The following is a 12,201-nucleotide window of genomic DNA, read 5'->3' on the forward strand; positions in this document are numbered from 1 at the left end:
CCTACAAAATTTCAGGGAATTTGGAGTAGTGTAGAGTGAGTTATGCCGTTTTTACTGTTGCTGTTCTGGGTGATCAGAATGTGCGAACTGTGATTGTAATCGTCTGTTTTGACTGGAATTGATTTGGATTTTGTTGTTTGTGTCTTCTTATGAAATGTAGATTGATGTCTTAGCTATCATATTCCTTTGGAATCAATACATTTGGACCTGTATAGACTGAATTGGACTGATTACAGTTTTGTGTGATTTGGGAACCTGCAATTACGGTTCTGGGTTGGTTTTCTGCATTTTTGACCTAGTTGTGCTAGGATTTGGACTGAGTGGCCTTCTACATTGTTGTAGCCCTGTCTCTTAGCTTCGCGATGGTCGGTCTTACACCCTCATCCGATGAGCGTAGCGCATTTTGTGTCATTACCGCATTTGGAAGCCAAAACCTGTTTTTGTTGTTGGGACAAATGAGTTCCATTTCTTGATTTTCTGGTTTGCTTATATACTTATATATGCATATGAAACCCTATTGGGGTTGTGTTGGGCTTGGCTTTATGACTCGTTATCGAGTCTTATGGTATTTGTTTACATGTTCTAGGACGTGACGTTAGTGCACGACGTACTAGGGACGACGGTGCATGAAACCTCACTTGCTTAATTGGTGAGTATACTACTCACTTGAATTTATAATGTGGCTTTGCTACATGTGATTGTGATGCCTTGAAGGCTTGTTTGGCTATTGGAAATGATTAGGGTGAGGGTGTACTTGACCGCCCTCATTCCTTTTATTCTTGTGACCGATTGTTTACCGTTTCACTGTATTACTGTACTGCTATATGAATTCTTGGATTTCATTCATGGAAATTGTTTGGGTGTTGGTTGGACGAGTATCCAACGGCCCTACTGTACTGAGCTCGACCCCGTTGGCATTCAATTGAATCGAGCCAGCGAGGGCTTGGTCGTGAACATTGACTAGCCACGGGGACTGAAATGGGAATCTTGTGGTAATGAGACCCTTGGTTCCGGTGTACTCGAGTATCACCTAAAGTTACTGCTTGGAGTGCGGGCCCGGTTGGGGTATGATGGGTGGAAGGAATGGAAATGAAGTGAAGTCTACGGTTTGGTACTTTTAACATTGACGGAGGGTCAATGAGGTTGGATCAAGAATGTAAGCGTGGAAATGGGCTCTTGAGAGCCGTCCGTATCCTTTTACCGACTTGTTTTGCTTCTTATCTGAATTTTGCAATGAACGTTTATGCTTAAGTGATCTTGGTTGATTGTGTGATAGTTGCTCACTGAGCTTTAGCTCACACCATTCCATTTGTTTTCCTTACAGGAAACTAATCACTTTTGGAAGCTTACACTTGTTGGTTGCCAAATTGAGCCATGTATATGTCTATTTTGATAGCTCTTTGCATGAAACCCTAATGTGTATTGGGTTCATCTTTTGAATGGCAAACCGAATATGTGTATCCCTTATGTATAGCTTTTGACATGCCGTTTTGGTTGTAAATGTTGAATTGCTATGTATTAATGTTTGGTGGGATTTCGGATTCTAACACTCCAGGCACTATTCATCGTTTTCATTTTACTTATTATTTTTGTTATTTTGGTTCTTGTGGCTTGGCCGAGCGCGCTTTTATTTTCCCGAAACGTTCTAGATCGCGTGTAACTGCCCGTAGTCCTGGCGAGAGCTGGGCAGGCAGTCCGCTAACCCCTTTGGTTCGCCTTAGGGGAAGGTGGGGCTGTCACATGTTTATTTGCTTTATTATGTTTTACATGATTTATTTGATTATAATAAATGCATGATGTCATTACGCTCGTTCAACGCTAGTTGTGGTCCCTTTTTTCGATTCCACACTAGTCCAACGCTAGTTGTGGTCCTCTTTCCCGTTTTTTCGCTAGTCCAATACTAGTGAAGATGTATAGATATGGGTTAGTCCAACGTTAGATTCTTAGGGACCATCCACGCGCTAGACCATGTTTGCATGACAATCGCTACATTTCATGCATTGATTCTACTTTTTTAGGATTTTTATCATTTTTGCATGACATTTTCCTTCTACGTACATTCTTTATCCTATATCCCCCTTATATGTATATCGCTTATCCCATATTCTCCTATACGTATATTCCTTATCCCTGTGTGTGAGACATGACATTAGACTTTCATTTCATTTAAGAATTAGAACTAGGTTAGATCATTTGCTTGATTAGATAGGAAAATCAACCCACCCTTTAAATATGGGATATGGATGAGTATGGCCCCTTAAGCCTTAGCACGCTTGTATTTTCTCTACAAAAAGGGAAATCTAGTCACGAATTTTAGCTCCCCGCACCCCTTATGATGCATTCATTTAGGTTATGTATATTTGTATAATTATTATTTTCTTTTGTTTCTTTTGAGTCTCATATTTTTGCATATTCGTGACCTCTTCAAAGAGTCACTCTTGGGCATCACAATTAATGTGATTTGCACCAATTAAGTTTTGAAGAGATATTCCGACCCCTCGATATCCTCCTAGGTTTAGGTTTTGTATGACAGCCCCACTTTCCCCTAAGGCGAACCAAAGGGGTTAGCGGACTACCTGCCCTGCTCTCGCCAGGGCTAACGGTGCAGATTAAAGTGATCTAATACGTTTCGGAACATACGAACGCGCGTAAACGAGTCAAAATCAAAATTTAAAAAAAAAACACGAAACCGGAGCCGGTCATGAATAGTAACCGACACGTCAAAATCCCACCAAGCATCCGTCAACATTTATATGTTGAAGTTAAGCATATACAATCCAAAATGGCAAACAAAAGTTATTCAAAAGTTGATACATGTACGGTTTGCCAAATCAAAAGAGAAAACGGACCCCAAAAGTACATTCAGGGTTTCAATCAAGGAGCTATACAAAAGATATGTCCAATTAGCTCAATTCGGCAACCAACTATCAAATCCAGTCCAAAAGTATTTATTTTCCTGTAAGGAAAACAAAAGGAACAGAGTGAGCTTACGCCCAGTGGTATACTATCGCATAAGCAACCAAGTCACATAGGCATAAAGCGGTCAAAAGAAATAAACTAAGATCACACATTAAAAGGATACGGACGGCTCTCAAGAGCCCCTTTCCTCGCTCGTATACTTGATCGAACTTCATTGACACTCCGTCAATGTGTACAAAGTAACCAACCGTAGGCTCCACTTTACTTCCATTCCTTCCACCTAACATACCCCTACCGGGCCCGAACTCCAAACAGTAGAAATTTGGTAATACTCGAGTATACCGGAATCAAGAGTCTCACTACTACAAGATTCCAAATAACAGTCCCCATAGCTCATCGACTTTCACGACCAAGCCCTCGCTGGCTCGATTCAATCGATTACCAATGGGGTTGAGCTCAGTAGTACAGTAAAGCCGTTGGATACTCGTCCAAACGACACCAAAACCAGTTTTCCATGATCATATCCAGTATTACAGTGAAACAGTAAACAGTCATTAATAATATCACAGGGGGTGAGGGCGATCAAGTACACCCTCACCTTAATCGATTTCAATGGCCAAATAAGCCTTAAGGCATCACAATCACATATAGCAAAGCCACATTGTAAACAAATAAGTGAGTAGTACACTCACCAACCAAGCAAGTGATATTTCATGCACTTCCGTCTAAGAGTGTCTTGCACCACCGTCACGTCCTAAAACATTCAAATAAGCATAATAAGACTCGTTTACAAATCATAACCAAGTCCACATATCACCAAAATAAGGTTCCACTAGAATATATAATCACTAGAGTAAACCAGGAAAATCTGGAAATGGAATTGAACTTCAATTCAAAAAAAACAGTTTTTGACGTCATTATGCGGTTTTCGTACCAATGGCACTACGAGTATCGGATGGAGGTGTAAGATACACCGTTTCGAAACTAAGAGATAGGGCTACAACATTGTAAAAGGTCACTCTATCCATTTTCGAGTGTAACCAGGTCAAAAATGCAAGATACTACACCAGAACCGCAAAAACAGGTTCACAAACCGCATTCTAGTTCAAACATCATTAGTCAGCCTACCTAAGTCCAAATCAAGTGCTTCCAAAGCCATCAGAAAGCTAAGATACAAGTATACATTTCATCAGAAGACCTCAACAACCAATTCTGAAGCATTCCCAACCAAATTAACCAATTACAGACGCAACTATCCAATTCGGGTAAAACCAGGGCAGCAAGGGTATTTCCATCTTTTCTCAGGCTACGCTACTCTAATTGACCTGAAATTTACAGGAATGTCTAAAATATCATTCCCTACAACTTTCATGTTTTAACACAAAGCCAATTCGGCCTCTAGCTATGTACTACAGTGCCGGGCAGAATGAAGAACAATGCAACCCTAACTTTCCAATTTTCTTCACAAAACAGAAATTGCTTGCAATTAACCACTTTTCCACCTTATGGCTTCCTTAAATACCATTTCCAATCATCATACATGGCCACATAATCATATTCATATGAAAACAGAAAAATCACCAATAATTGTAAAACTTCACCAATTCAACCAAAAACAAAATATAATCCATAACTTTGCATCTTATACTACCACCAAGCATGAATTAAACATCATTAGAGGGAGGAGAGGGGTCCTTCACTACTCACCTTAGTAAAACAAGAGAGAGAGCAACTTGTCACCTTAGCTTTCCAAACAACTCCACCAAACACCTCACAATCACTCATTTAAAGGTTTCTATGGAACAAAAGCAAGATTAAGTGGTTGATTAGTTGAATTTGAGCAAGATGGAGGCAAGAATTTGAAGAGTTTTCTTTCTTTCTTTGCTTGAAGTGGCCGGCCAAGATGAAGGAGAAAATGGTGAATTTTTGATAGTTTTTTGATTTATTTGGTCAAATGGTAAAAGGTGAATAGTAGTCTAAAAAGTAAAACCCAATCCTATGGTGACACTTGTCACCTCATTAAATGCATCTATATCTCTTTGTTTCCTTTCACATCAATCCATATAGCAACCTCTAATTATCTCATAACACCCGGTAATTTAAACCCAGTATCCAAAACTTAACCTAGTTGGCCGAATTTTTCCGAACTTTCCGCACTAGCGGGTCCCACGTCCGATTTATACCATTAATTTCTAAAAACCTAACCGATACTAGAAAAATCATCCAAAAACTATATTGACGCATAAAAATTACCAGGAAAATTTTCCTAATAAAGAAAATGCAAAAACAAGCCATTAAAAGAAAATAAACCCTAGAAAAAATGAGAAAATTACGGGTTCTCACATTTTGCATCCATATAGTGACATCCAAATGTGATAAATTCTTAGGTTAACATAAGAAATTTTTTGACTAAATCACGCAACTAACTTTGACTATGTTGAAACGGCGCCTTGGATTATATCCTTGCCTTTCCTTTCTTCAAATGTGACTTCCCCTTTTTCTCTTGATTTTCGCAGACTTGGAGTCGTTTAAAAAAGGATTTTCTCCATTTTTTATTTAAAATTCATTTTAGGTGACTTGGTATACCTTAACTCAATACCAAGTAGTGATTCCTTTTTTTATTAAAAATCCTTTTTAAACTATTATTTTTGGATCAAAATCGTTGCACTTTTTAAGTCCCATTTAGATCTATTTCTCTATTTACTTTCTAAAGTCCAAAAACTCATTTCTCAAATAAAAAATTAATCAAGATTCATTTCTTTATTAAAAATTCATTTTTTCTCAAAATCAATTAAAAATTCATTTTTTATAAAACTCGTACTCGTAATTTTTTCAATTTTATTTTAAAAATCGGGCGTGATAACTTGACGACTCCACTGGGGAACTTAAAGGGTCCAAGCATTTGATTTAGTCAATTCTTTTCTTATTCTAATCCTTTTATATATCACATTTGGAGGTTTTAGGTTGCATTTTTCTTTTTCCTTTTTCCTCTTTTTTAGGGTTTTGCATTTTCACACGCGCAATTGTCTCGATATCCGTGTATGTGGATAATGTGCTTATCTCTGTCATTTACTTATGTTTAATCGCGCTTGCATCTTAGGGGAGGGGGTAGTCACCCTAGAACCTTCACCCGCATTTAATGGTATTCAATTTCTTCCTTCAAATAGGGGCACTTCATACGTGCATACGTTTTATTTTATAACCCCCCCTTTTTTTTTTACTTTTAGTGGTTGTCACACCACTCCACCCAATTAGGATTAGGATCGATCCACTTGGACATGTGGCCGTGGCACGACGTGCACGTGGCAATGTCCGGGGGATCACTCGAACCACCGACTCTTAGGCTTTGGGATTGATGACCCTTCGCCTTTGGTTTGAAGGTTTGGGAACCTAAAAACCTTATTGAGTCTAGATGCATTAGTGAGCCCAATCTCATGCATCCATGTTAGAAATCGCATAGGGTAGAGTCGACCGTGCCCAACTAGGAACACTAGGTACGAAGGGAGGGATTCCATTCCTCTTTCTTTATTTTCCTTTTAGCTTTCTGTATCCTCTAATTGCTTAACGTGTTATGTGTTCAACTAACATTTCCTTGTTTTCTCGTCTATTGCATTCACAAACATTAGAAAATAAGAGCTCTGGCATGATACTTTTTTTAGAACCCACCTTCCTAGATAGGTTATTGCACATTTAAATTTCAATGTATTGCATTCATAGGTTAATAATTGCACATCATTCTAGGCTCACCCTAGCATATGAAGGGTCCTTTAGGTCATATTTTCATTTAAATTGCACATTTAATGACTTTGATGAATTAGCATCATGCATAAAATTTTGAGGGAATCCTATGTTAAGAATAAGCCCACCCTATATGCCCATGGGTATTTAACCCTATTTTGGGATTTTCACGTTTAAATTCATGTTTAACCGGAAAAGTAGGACCTATTATTTTACAAGGTGCTTGGAGATGATTAGAGGTTAGCTAGATAGATTAACCATTGGGAGAAGGAAGATAAGCTTAAAACATTCAGGGTGTCACGTGTCGCGACCCGATTGGAAGTTGGACTTTTGACCATGGTTTTTAACTTTCCTAAAACTCAAATTTTGACCAAAATCATCTTCATTTCTTTCTCAAATTGGCCGAACCATAGAGAGGAGGGAAGAGAGAAAAACCCTCATCTTGTTCTTCAATTTCTTGTCCAAATCTTGAGTTCCAACCGATTAAATTTCAAACCACTCCATAAAAGTGCTAGTTAAGGTAGTTTCCAAGGTGTTTGTGGAGTTAATTTGGGAGGAAGAAGCCTAAGCTACCATCTTTCTTGTGATATAAGGTAAATTTGCTAAGAAATCCCTCTTTACATCTAAAACTAGGATATTTGTGGTTTAGGGTTACAATATTTGTGATTTTATGAGAAATATTGTGGTTTAAGGTGATGATGTAGAAATTTTCAGTTTTATGGTGTAATTTTTACTCACATGTGAAGTGTAATAGTTGGGCATGATTTAATAGCTTTGATGTATGAAAAATCTTGTGTTTAGGTGCTAGTTTACTTTGCCTAAAGAAATTTCTGGTTGGTTTGCATAAATTCCAGCTTTAAGTTTTTGTACTACCCTGTTCTGACCAGTTTCATTTGGCCATGATGGAGGTCAAATTGGGCTTAGCTTAATATGAAAGTTGTAGGAAATGATGTTTTATAGCTTCTTGTAAAATTTCAGCTCAATCTGAGTACTGTAGCTTGTGAAATGACTGAAATACCCTTGATTGCCCACAAGCCTTGTTTCACGGACAGTTTTCTGTCCTTTCTGAGATTTCAATTTTTGACCATGAAAATGCATGATTTGGCTTTAGAGGTCTTCATAAGGAATGTAGTATATGTCTTAGCTTTGAAACGCCATAAGATTCATTTCAATCCGATAAGTGTAGCTTTAGTTGTGGTTGTTATGCCGAAAGGTGTTTTATCACATATGATTTGTATGTGAAATTGTGGTGGTTTTGGAATGTGATTTGGTGTTTGATTGTAGGATGATTTTCTTGAAGTTTGAACAAGTAAAAGTGAGATTTGAAGTGTGATTTGGTGATGCTTTGGACTTACTTTGCTTGGACATACTTAGGTCCACTTTAATGGTGTTATTTGAACTAGGTTTCATTTGAACTTGTACATTTTCACATGGTGAATGTGACAATTGTTTTAAACATGATACTTAGATACAAATGTCAAGTTTTGAACTTTAAATGTTTACTCATTTTCTTTCCAAAACAAAGAAGAGTTGTATAGGGTTCCTCGGCCGTAAAACCTAATTTTATCAAGCGGGGCTTTAGGTGTGAATTTAAGGTTTGGTTATCTTTCTTTTCATATGATTTTATCCAAAACACTTGTTATACGTTATTTTTGCATATGTGTTAGTTTCGAGCCAAACAAAAATCTTTGCAAAAATTTGAAACAAATGCTTTTCATATCCGGCCGTATATCCGGCCAAGTTCTGGCCGGATTGTGACGTGTCACTGTTCATTTGTTTTTCGCGGGAATTTTCTAAAAACTTTTTTGAGTATAGTTTTGTGATTGGTTTGGGGAAACTCTTAGTTACTCATGTTCTTTGGTTTAAATGTACTCTTTTCACTTTAAAACTCATATTTATATATTGTACTAGTACGTATTCGAATTTTCTTTGAATCACTTAAATCTTTGATGGTTGAAGCATAATGTGTTCTTTTGATTATATTAGGGTTCCTTGGTGATTAAGAGTATCACTTGGAAAGATACTTTGGACGTTATTTTGTGTAAATAGGTGAGTGTTCTTTATTTGTTATGTTTCCATGAACTATATGATTTGTTGTGAATATTTGATTAAATGATAATTGTTTGTTACAAATGAATTTTATTAGGCGAGTGTGTACTTTATCGCACTCGACCTAAATGAAATGTGAAATTTTCAATGTTTAAGTGATTAAATGTTAGTTGTGCATGAATGTAAGCCTTTTGACTGAACTGGGCCCTTGCCCTTCGTTGCCGGTCGACTCGAGCCAGAAGCGGACTCGGTCGGGCGATTTGGTGACCCTGGGTGAAAGTTTGGTATACTCGAGTATTACCACGTTGTCGGGTAGAGTTTGGCCAATGTCCAGAAGGGGGAAGAATGAAATGAATGAACGAAAGGAGGTTTTCAATTACAAATGAAATTTTAAAATGATTGGAGGAATAAGGAAATGAACAGTGAATGAAAGAACGAGAGACTCCACGTGAGCATGTATCCTTTTAATGAATGTGTTATCATTGTTTCATATTGTAAATGTTTCCTGGATTACTTGTTATTACATGAGTAATGTCCTTGTCTAAGTTGATTATGTGTCTGGAACCTCACTGAGCTTTTAGTTCATTCCGTTAGTTTTGTTTTCCTTAACAGGGGATACGCGTAAGGACGAGAGATCTGTACAAACTAGCCTAGTCTAGTTCTTTTGAATTTTTATAATGGTTCTCGCCCTAGCGCTTGGTAAGGGTTGGATGTATGAAGAATTGAAAACCTTTGTATATTTGAGTTGTATCCCTTTTGAGATAGAAATGTATATAAGTATATGTTTTAAGTTTAGAATTATTGTTACACTTGTTCTGGTGGTCTTATTTTCATTTTTACTTGAGGTGTATGAGTGAGTCCCGGCGAGAGTTGGGCAGGCGGTCCGCCAAACCCTGGGGTACCCCCTAGGATGAGGTGGGTTCGTCATAGTAGGTAAGGTACTTGGCACCAAACTTCTTATTTTTAGATGGAACGCCTCGACGAGTCCAACAAATGTTAGTAGCACCGATTGAGGTACAGAGGTGGCCCACATTGCTTTCACCTAGTGAGATTAACCAAGTAGCCTCTCACTTAGGACCAATTAGGGATTTCAAGAACATCAAATCTGATAGCTGCTTGGTAGAAGCTTTAATACACTTGTAGGACCCTACTTGCTCCGTGTTTAGACTAGGCAAGAAAGAAATGACTGTGACAATTGAGGAAGTTTCTGGCCTGCTCAATTTACCGATTCATGGTACTACTGTAATATTCCCGTTTGTGTCTAACAAAGTCGAGTTCTGCCATTTCACTGGGTTAAGAAAATCCGTAATACAAGGGTCTGACCAAAGCATAGACGTAAAGTTCTTATTTGACCGATTCGTATTGAGCGATGGTTTCGAGAGACACTTAGGAGACTTCTCATTTACTTCCAAGGCAATATGGGAACGTAAAAGGGTGTGGGTTTATGGATTGGTTATGGTCGGAATTTACCTTTTCCCAAGAAAAGACAAAAAGATAGTTTTTAAACTCACCAAAATCATGTTTGATCTGTTTGTAGCGATAAAAGATAGACAATGCTCTATTGTTCCGACTATCTTAGTCGATATCTTTATAGCTTGCATTAGATGTCAGAGAGGTGGAAAATTCTTTCATGGGTCAAATTTGGTTTTGTACACATAGGCTATGGAGCATTTCATGAGACGAGCACCTATTTTCGATAGTCTGCCGATATCTGGGTATAACTGAATAGTCACGCATCACAAGAGGGTTACTGAAAATGGTTTGCGGAGTAATGCATCCAAGTATTTGGATTTCTTGAAGAGCTTGCCTGATTAAAATGTTAGATGGGTTTTAGATTGGAGGAATTGTGTTAAGCCCGTACTTCATACCAAGGCATCTGAGTTCATTCCATTACTGGGCACCCAAGGTATCATGGCATATAATCCGAAGAGGTTTCTCCGATAATTGGGCCGTATTCAAGAAGTACCGCACACATTTGATTTGACTAAATTTATCATTATTTTTGACAAAGGGATGTGTCCAAGTGAAATTCCGGAGAAGATTCCTATCATTGAGGCCTAAGGAACATTGTCCGACGATGAGCACGTCAAGTACATTCCGAAACTCAAAAAAAAGGGTTTAGTCACTCCGCAATATGAGGAGTGGCTTAAGGGTTTGGATACGCAAGAATCACAAGATGAACCATCCGAGGAGGTCAAGAGATTGAGAGCCATTATCGAAGCCAAAGACAGAGAAAATTTGTAATTGAAGGAGTCCATCAAAGCTCACCAAGAGATGGCCGAGAAATATAAAGAGGCATGTGAAAAGATGCAAGAGAAATATCAAGAATTGAAAAGAAAATGCGAAGAACTGTACGATGAAGTGGAACGTATGAGAAATCCTTATGCTAGGGAACCCAAGAATGTCGTATTAGATAGGTTAAAGAGGTTTAATGACTTTGTACGAGACCGTCTCCGAGGAATGATGTAAATAATGTTTATAAATGGAAATCTGAATTTTGAAATGACTTTTCCTTTGTGTAAAATGGTGGTCAAAAGCAGGTTTGATAAACAGGTCCCACTTTGAAGGTGTTACATCATGGTAAGCCTACCCTTGGCATAAAAAGGGCTCCCTAATAGGACATGCATCCGAATTACTTTAATTCTTATTAACTCATGACTTTTTCTTTTTCTTTTTTTTTTCTTTTGTTAGCAGTTAATCAAGAGGGGAATCTAAATAGGGTTTTTCCTAAATTTTCAGGTCATTGCAAACATAGCTACGCGAATAAGCCCCATTATTACACGATCACGTAGCTGAACTTTGAGAAATAGTGTAAACATGAGTACACAACCAGAATCGTCCGATAGGCCTGTAACGACATCATCAACTGACCTGGCAAATCTAGGAGCTCAACTGAGCGAGGTGCTAAACAGATTGAATGAACTAAGTATGGAAATAACCGGACAATGACGCGTGATTGATCAGTTGGTTGCCGGTAGCAGCGGTGGTGTCCAACTTGATCCCCTACCTGCCAATCAAACTGAACCGCAACTAATACTTTTGCCCTATATTCAAACCTCTTTTTCTTCACATGCTATAAATCCATCCAAGGAAGCTTTCACTTATCCCACTCATAGCCTACCACATACACCCAACATCCAAACCAATCCTCCTCACCCTCAAATTTTCCAAAATTACCCACCTGTTAGTTTGAACATGCCACTTGAAACTCAAGGATCATATTACTATTCCACCACAGAACCATTCACACAAGACACCGTTGCCCAAGGAAAAGTTGAAGCATGGGGATCTTCCGTGCCGATTGACAAGAATCTACTGAAGAGGTTGGATCGATTTGACAAGTTCATGAGGAAGAGTCAAGGTTTGAGCAAACAAGGGGGTTTTGATTACAATGAGTTGTGCCTGTTTCCTGATATGCAACTGCCTATGGGTTTTAAAGCATCCAAATTTAGCAAGTATGACGGAACGGGCAACCCCAAGACCCGTCTCCGAATA

This window comes from Coffea eugenioides, chromosome 2 (genome assembly GCF_003713205.1).
Source record: "Coffea eugenioides isolate CCC68of chromosome 2, Ceug_1.0, whole genome shotgun sequence".
Classification (NCBI taxonomy): Eukaryota; Viridiplantae; Streptophyta; class Magnoliopsida; order Gentianales; family Rubiaceae; genus Coffea; species Coffea eugenioides.